Source organism: Egretta garzetta, unplaced genomic scaffold (genome assembly GCF_000687185.1).
Source record: "Egretta garzetta isolate BGI_Z169 unplaced genomic scaffold, ASM68718v1 scaffold333, whole genome shotgun sequence".
NCBI lineage: Eukaryota > Metazoa > Chordata > Aves > Pelecaniformes > Ardeidae > Egretta > Egretta garzetta.
In genome coordinates this window covers 2,029,902-2,036,230 of record NW_009259179.1, presented here as the reverse complement: position 1 = coordinate 2,036,230, position 6,329 = coordinate 2,029,902, and positions in this window count along the sequence as shown.

The window sequence follows — 6,329 nt, the reverse complement described above, 5'->3', positions numbered from 1 at the left end:
GGGCTTTGGGCAGCTCCTGCGCAAGAAATGAAATCGGTTGGTTTGACTGCAGAAGCTGGAAAGAAGCGTGAATGCCCTGCAAGGCACCTCCCAACTGCTCACAGTGCTTTAACTGGACCCTAGCAAAAGCAGAGAAGAAACTCTCATATGACCCCCCTCATAGAGAGAAGAATGTGGACCCCCTGGCAAATTTTGCCAGGATCTTTGTTGTGCTTATGCAAGGCCTGTTCGTGGCAAACCTAGAGCCACCTTTGAGTGTATGTAGCTCTAGCTAAGTTTTGGCTGGAAAACCACTGAAACAAAAGCCCTGTATTTTAAAAGCCTCACGTTAGTCACAGTAACTGGACACATACGGCCCAAGTGTGGCCATCCAGGGCAGGGGCCCCAGCTGCTGTGGGGCATCTTGGCACCAGGCTCATCCCTGCGGGGCTCTGTGCAGTGGCTAGGCACAGCCAAGGACATCCCCTTCACCACGTTGGTAGCCACTGGCTGCATCGCCCCATGCCAGGATGCCCGCAAAAACCACCTGTGGTGACATGCATCTCCTCTTCTCTGAGCCCCATCAATGTGTGCCTACAGGCCAGGGATGGCCAAGCATGGTGAGGGGGAGCTGCCCAGTCCGGGGAGGATCGCGGGGGGCTGGTCCTACCACTGCACGGGGGGAAAAAACCAACGCACCAGCTTCTTAAAACCAGTTTGCTGCCCCCAGGCACCTGGGGGTTGTTTGTTCATCTCCTTTCATTTCGACACCTCATGTGAGAGGCTGGGAGCTGGCATTCACCACTCTGGCGGTGCCAGCTCTGAGATTGTTTTATTTGATTTGCTGGCCAAATTGGGTGGATGGGTGGAGACTGAATTTTCCCCTTTATTTTTGTTTTCAAAAATCCCTTCTGGCTGTGGGTGAGGCAGAAGGAGCTGAGTACTTTCATGTCTATCCTCTCTGTGACAGTTACCTGCCTACAGCGGCGGGGCCACAGCCTGGCTCCTCCAAGCGGAGGAGCTGGCTGCGGGAGGACAGGCTCGCTGGACAGGTGGGGAAAGTCCCTCAGCCACCTCACATAGCATTTTTTTTAATTCCCACCTCCCCCCTGGCTCAAACACACTGGAAACAGCTCTAGTGCAAGCCCGTCCTTCCTTGCTCTGTGCACTGGGTCAAAGGAAAATGAAGCCTTTAATACGGGCAGCCCGTGGCATTGGGAGAGGACGAGGCAGGCTGTAAGCTCTTTGCCAGTCCAGGAGTGATCACCAAAAATCCCATCCTCATTGCCTGGCCTCATTTCACACAGCTGCAGGGAAGGGGTTTGTCACCGAGGGCCCCCAGGGAAAGCCCTGAGCTATGTGCGGTTGACACTCTGGGGCTCTCTGAGCAAATGCTTTCAGAATAACTGTCCCCACATCAAAACGTGGCCCCATCAGCAATTCTTAGGGATGGGACGAAGTATATACGGACTTTCTCCCGAGCCTGGCTGTGCCCTGTGCTTCCCCATGTGACTCACCCGGCCCTCGCAGCACCTCCGCAAGCAAAGCAGCCCGGGGGGGTTTTTCCCATCTCACTCATGGCTGTGAAGAGAAGTGTGTTCACACACATCTTCCAAAAGCTGAGCCATGAGCAACCAATGTGCTGTGCTCTTCTGTGCCCAGCAAACTGCCAGGTCCACCCTGCCAGCCACAAGCCCACGGTGCTGCCACCAGGCCTTCCTGGCAGCTTGGACTTGCCCTCCCCTCTGGAACCACCCAAGACGCTGTGGGGAAAGTAAAGGTACTTGAACCAAACCCAGGCACTGCAGGCAGCAAGAAAGCCTGGCTGATGAGCACACACCCTGCCCCACTCAGCTGGCACCACGCATGTTCCTCCCTGTTTGCTTGAACATCTGCACCGGGAGCTGCGGCACTGGCCCGGTAGCCACAACTGGCACCCTGCCGGTGCCCTGCAAGCAGCCGCACCAGGGGGCTGCGCGGCTGAGGGCTGCTGGCACGCCTGCCCACCCCATGGCTCCTGGGACCCGTCGTGGTGGCTGGAGCTGCTAGCATTGCTGCTTGGGGGGAATCAGGCCAAATCTACAAATTGTGCTTGCTCTGGGAGGGTAATGAATCGTTAGTGGTTCCCCTTGAGGTGGAAGATGCTACCTCCTTTCTCCACATTCAGACTAATTACACTGAAACAAAAGGTATGCCATACCAGGAACGTTACCAAGCCTGCGAGTCCTCCACCCAGCAGGATTAGGTGGGAGCTCCGGATGGCATGAATACAGATGCCGGCAGCCGGCCTCCCGCTCCTCTTGCTCAACCGCTGGCGCCACCAGACAACAGATAAGGAACATCTCTCTGCTCTTGTGATGGGTCTAGCAGCAAAAGAAAATTCCCAGGTCAGAAGCTCTGGCTGGATAGCCCATGCTGCAGGCTATGCAGAAGAGCTGCCATCCCTCAGCACCTCTTTGCCCCAGCTGTGAACACCACACAGCACGGGCACACAGGGGACACCCAAGTGCTGCACACCCCAGGCACTGCCTTGGGTTCTCCCCGGCCACCTTCAAACTGCATCTCGCTTCCAGCACTTCCACTCTTCCCAAGGGATGACACAGCTGCTGCTGATTTCTCCAAAATACCTTCTAGTTTTCAGGAAAGATCAGCGGGACTCTTTGCTTTCCCTTCCCTCAGCAGCTTTGTAAGTCATTAGCCACCATGCTACCAGGCCATGCTAGTCTGAAGCTCATGCTAGCTCTGCCTTGCAGACATGCTCAGTATAAACAGGGATAAGTGCACCATGAGAGGTCCTCCTGTTTTGCCCTGGGAGGGGGAAAAGGGCAGGGTGCTGCCTGGGAACAGGCCAGCTCTGGGACCATCACCCAGACCTTCTCCCTCCCTGCCTGGCCACCCTGGTCAGCATTGCTCTTCTCTCATTTGCAATAGTGATGCTCAAAACCAGCTAAAGCAGCATGAGTGGGAAGAAAATCAGGGTTAGGAAGTCTGCCCATATTAGTATAGAAGTCCCTCTTGGGCACCATTTTCTTCAGCTTCACTGAGTTTGATTTGGCTGTCTCAACTAGCTGAGAACCTTCTCAAAGGTATTCCCTATGCCCTGGCCTAACCAGGCATGCGAGGGTTAACCAGTGTGCTCCTTGGGCTCAGCATCACATCACTTCAAATGGAGCAGAAGGAAGGCTCTACTCTGCTCCTCTTGAAGATGTGAAAAAGAGTCAAGTGCTGCAGTTTGTGCTCCTTGTCTTCCCAGCCAGACTCTCGTGACCCATGAAATGCCGCAGTAACTCTGTGCTGCTCCTGGCCATGGGGACACCACTACAAAGACAACAGAAAAAAATTTTAAAAATTTCAGTCAACTCCCTCTGCTCCTGAGACCTCTCCAGATGGCAGCCGGTCACAGCTTGTGTGGGACACAGAGTGCCTTTGCCTCCACCTCCCCACCTGCCTGTCTTCAGTTGGCTGCTGGCATCCCTGGCAGGGCTTTCAGTCATGTCCAATTTCCTCACCTCCGAGACAAGGCTAAAATAATCTGAGGCAGCTGCTGCCCATGGCCTGACAATAACGTACTTGCCTTAATGGTTACTTGCTAATATTTTACCCTTGGGTGAAACGATAAGGTTCAGGGCCAGGTGGAACACGTTCAGCCACCCCTTCTTTGGGGCAAGCTGAGTCACTGCTGTTGCAGTTGTGCAAATCAAGTTTGTGTGTGGTTTTGGTGCGTGTGTTTTTACCATGAGCCCTTAACCCTCAGTGCACAGCACAACCCCGCCTGCTGATAGCTTTGGCTTCCTTCTGTTCAAGTCACTAATTAAGCAGCAATAAAGGCCAGAATATAAACTATAACAGAAGTAACTGTCTTGCTACCCATAGCACTTAAAGCTGCCAGAAAAGTTTCCTATCAGGAGAGCAAACCAGACTGTGTCCTCCAGGTATCGCTCTCAGTGGCCCGCAGGCACCGCCACGGGATGATCCTTTGGAAAAAGGGAGCCTTGCTCAGGACTTTCAAAGGATGTTGTGAGTTCGGGGCTCAGGCCAGGGCCTAAACACCAGAAGGGAGGGGACCGGCTCACATGTGCCGGTGAGCTGGGTATTTACTCAGCGTTCAGAGGGCCAAATACTGCCCTGGGGGAAGGGTGCTGGACTCTGCTCTGGGGCTGGGTTTCTTACATTGCAGCACCTTCTAAGCACCGTGCCTTGTGCTGGCAGCGACCCGCTACCTCTTGTTTCTGTGAAAAACACCTCCATGAAACCCCTCATGTTCACCTTCTGTTGGCAACTCTCCAGGTTCAGCACGGGCTGCTTGGCCGTGTCCTTGGAAGAAGAAATCAATGCATTTATCTCGCATTTCGCCATGGCACATGGATAATTTGATGCAATTGTGTCGCCACCCACGCCTTTAATTAATCAAAGAGTTTTTCACGCAGTACTGTGCAATATTTTGTTTCCTAACATCCCTGCTATAGACTACTAGGATCTGTTGTAACATTTCTTACCCAATTCCAGCACTGAGGGCTACACAGCCCAGAAGATGGATCACACGTGTAGAAATCTTCAACGTTGTCTCCAGAGGCAATTTCCAAGGAATCAAAAGCTGAATTAATGAGAGGCTTACAGAGGGATTTGGGAAAACAAAAAAAAAAAAACTAAAAAAGAACCAGGCAACAAACAAAAACAATCCCAGGAAGAAAATAGTAAAAAGTCAGCAGATTCCCTGGGGTGTCATTTAGGAAGCTCAGGAAAAACAGGATGAAATCAGAGGCTCGCATAGAAAACTAGGAAACACCTTGCCAGAGTTCACTGCTCCAGGACAGAGCTGAAAAATCCCTTTCAAGAGACCAGGGGTCACCCCAGCATCTTCCCCTCCAGACCTGCTCCTGCCCAGCTTCATGTTGCAGCTGCTGAGGGGGGGAAAGGAAAGTGCAGGTAAAGACTGGAGATGGCCAAGTAGGAGAGTGCTTGGAAATCCTCAGAGTGCTGAATAACTGAAAAGAAACACCTGACAAACGCTCATCCACACTTGAGAGCCAAGCTCCCCGCTCACACCTTTGTGTGCAAATGAGCGGTTTGGGCACTCTGGCCTCTGGTCTCCCTGCAGGGCATGGCCACCCCAGCCAGGAAAGCTGGGCTGGGACCTGAAGGCCAAGGTAGGGGCGAGCAACTGGGGCACTGGGTGCTGAGCAGAGAGCCTGCGTGGGCAGAGCGTGGCCCTGCAGCCCAGCAAGTGCTGCCTATGGCTGCCAGCATGGGATACCCCTCCCCACCTCCCAGCCAAGGCGGGTGCCATCCTCTCCAGCTCCCCTGCTTCTCCCTGGGAGCTGCAACCTGTCTCCATGGCACAGCCCCGAACTGCGGCAGGTGCCTGCCCAGTCCTGGGGCCTGCTCTCAGGTTTGGCCTCCCGTGGGGCAGAACCACATGTGGGCCAAACAAGCAGAGCGAGCTTTTGCAGCATGCACCAGCAAACTGAGCTGGAGTGAGCTCACGGCCTTGGAGCCAACACCCAGTGAGGAGCCCCGGGGGAGAGCTCCCCTCGGCGCGCAGCACCCTGCGGAGCCCCGCAGGTGCACAGCTTTGGCTGCCGGTGCTCCAGCCAGGTGTTGCTGTGGGAGTTCCTGGCTGCGGCGTGTGCTCCCTGCAAAATACGTGGTGATATTTTCTCACCTGGAAGAAGAGTTGTGTATCGCTCTGGCAGGGAGGACTTTTGCAGCCAAGGCTCTGTGTGTGTTCGTGGAGCACCTCCTGTGCCCTTGGGCAGGGCACACGCATGGGGCTGGAAGCCTGAGGTGCTGCTGCACGCTGGCTGTGGCTGCAGGTTGTTGCAGCACGGGGTAACCACGCAGGGCTGCTCGCCTCCAATGCGCTTCCAACCAGCCTCCTGGGATGGGTAGGTTCTGGCTCTGGGCAGAGCTTCACCAACTGAGGGCACAGCTTCAGGCTTTTTGCACCCAAGAGCTGCCCAGGGTGAGAGCAGTCATCTCTCTTGGTTTGGCAGGTGATGGGTTTTGGTCTTCATCTTCTGATCTTCTCATTTGTGCTGGTGTTGGTTGGCATGGGCACAACACTGGGGATTCCCTGGGTGCATAGCAAAGGGCAGGAGAGCAGCAGCTTTCCCGGGAGGCAGCTACAGTAAAAGTTGCTCTGAAACACCAGCAAGTCACTTGCTTATCCCACCTGTGCAAAATAAACAAACAAGAGTTGCTGCTGCAGCTCTTGCATGTGGTATGAGAGGGGAAAAGTGATGAAAAAGGCAGTTTTTATAAAACTCATACCCAGGCTGCGAGCACAGGAGATGTTTGGGGTGGCTGAGGAGCAGGGAGCACACAGGCTCAGTGATTGGGGTTGCACCTGC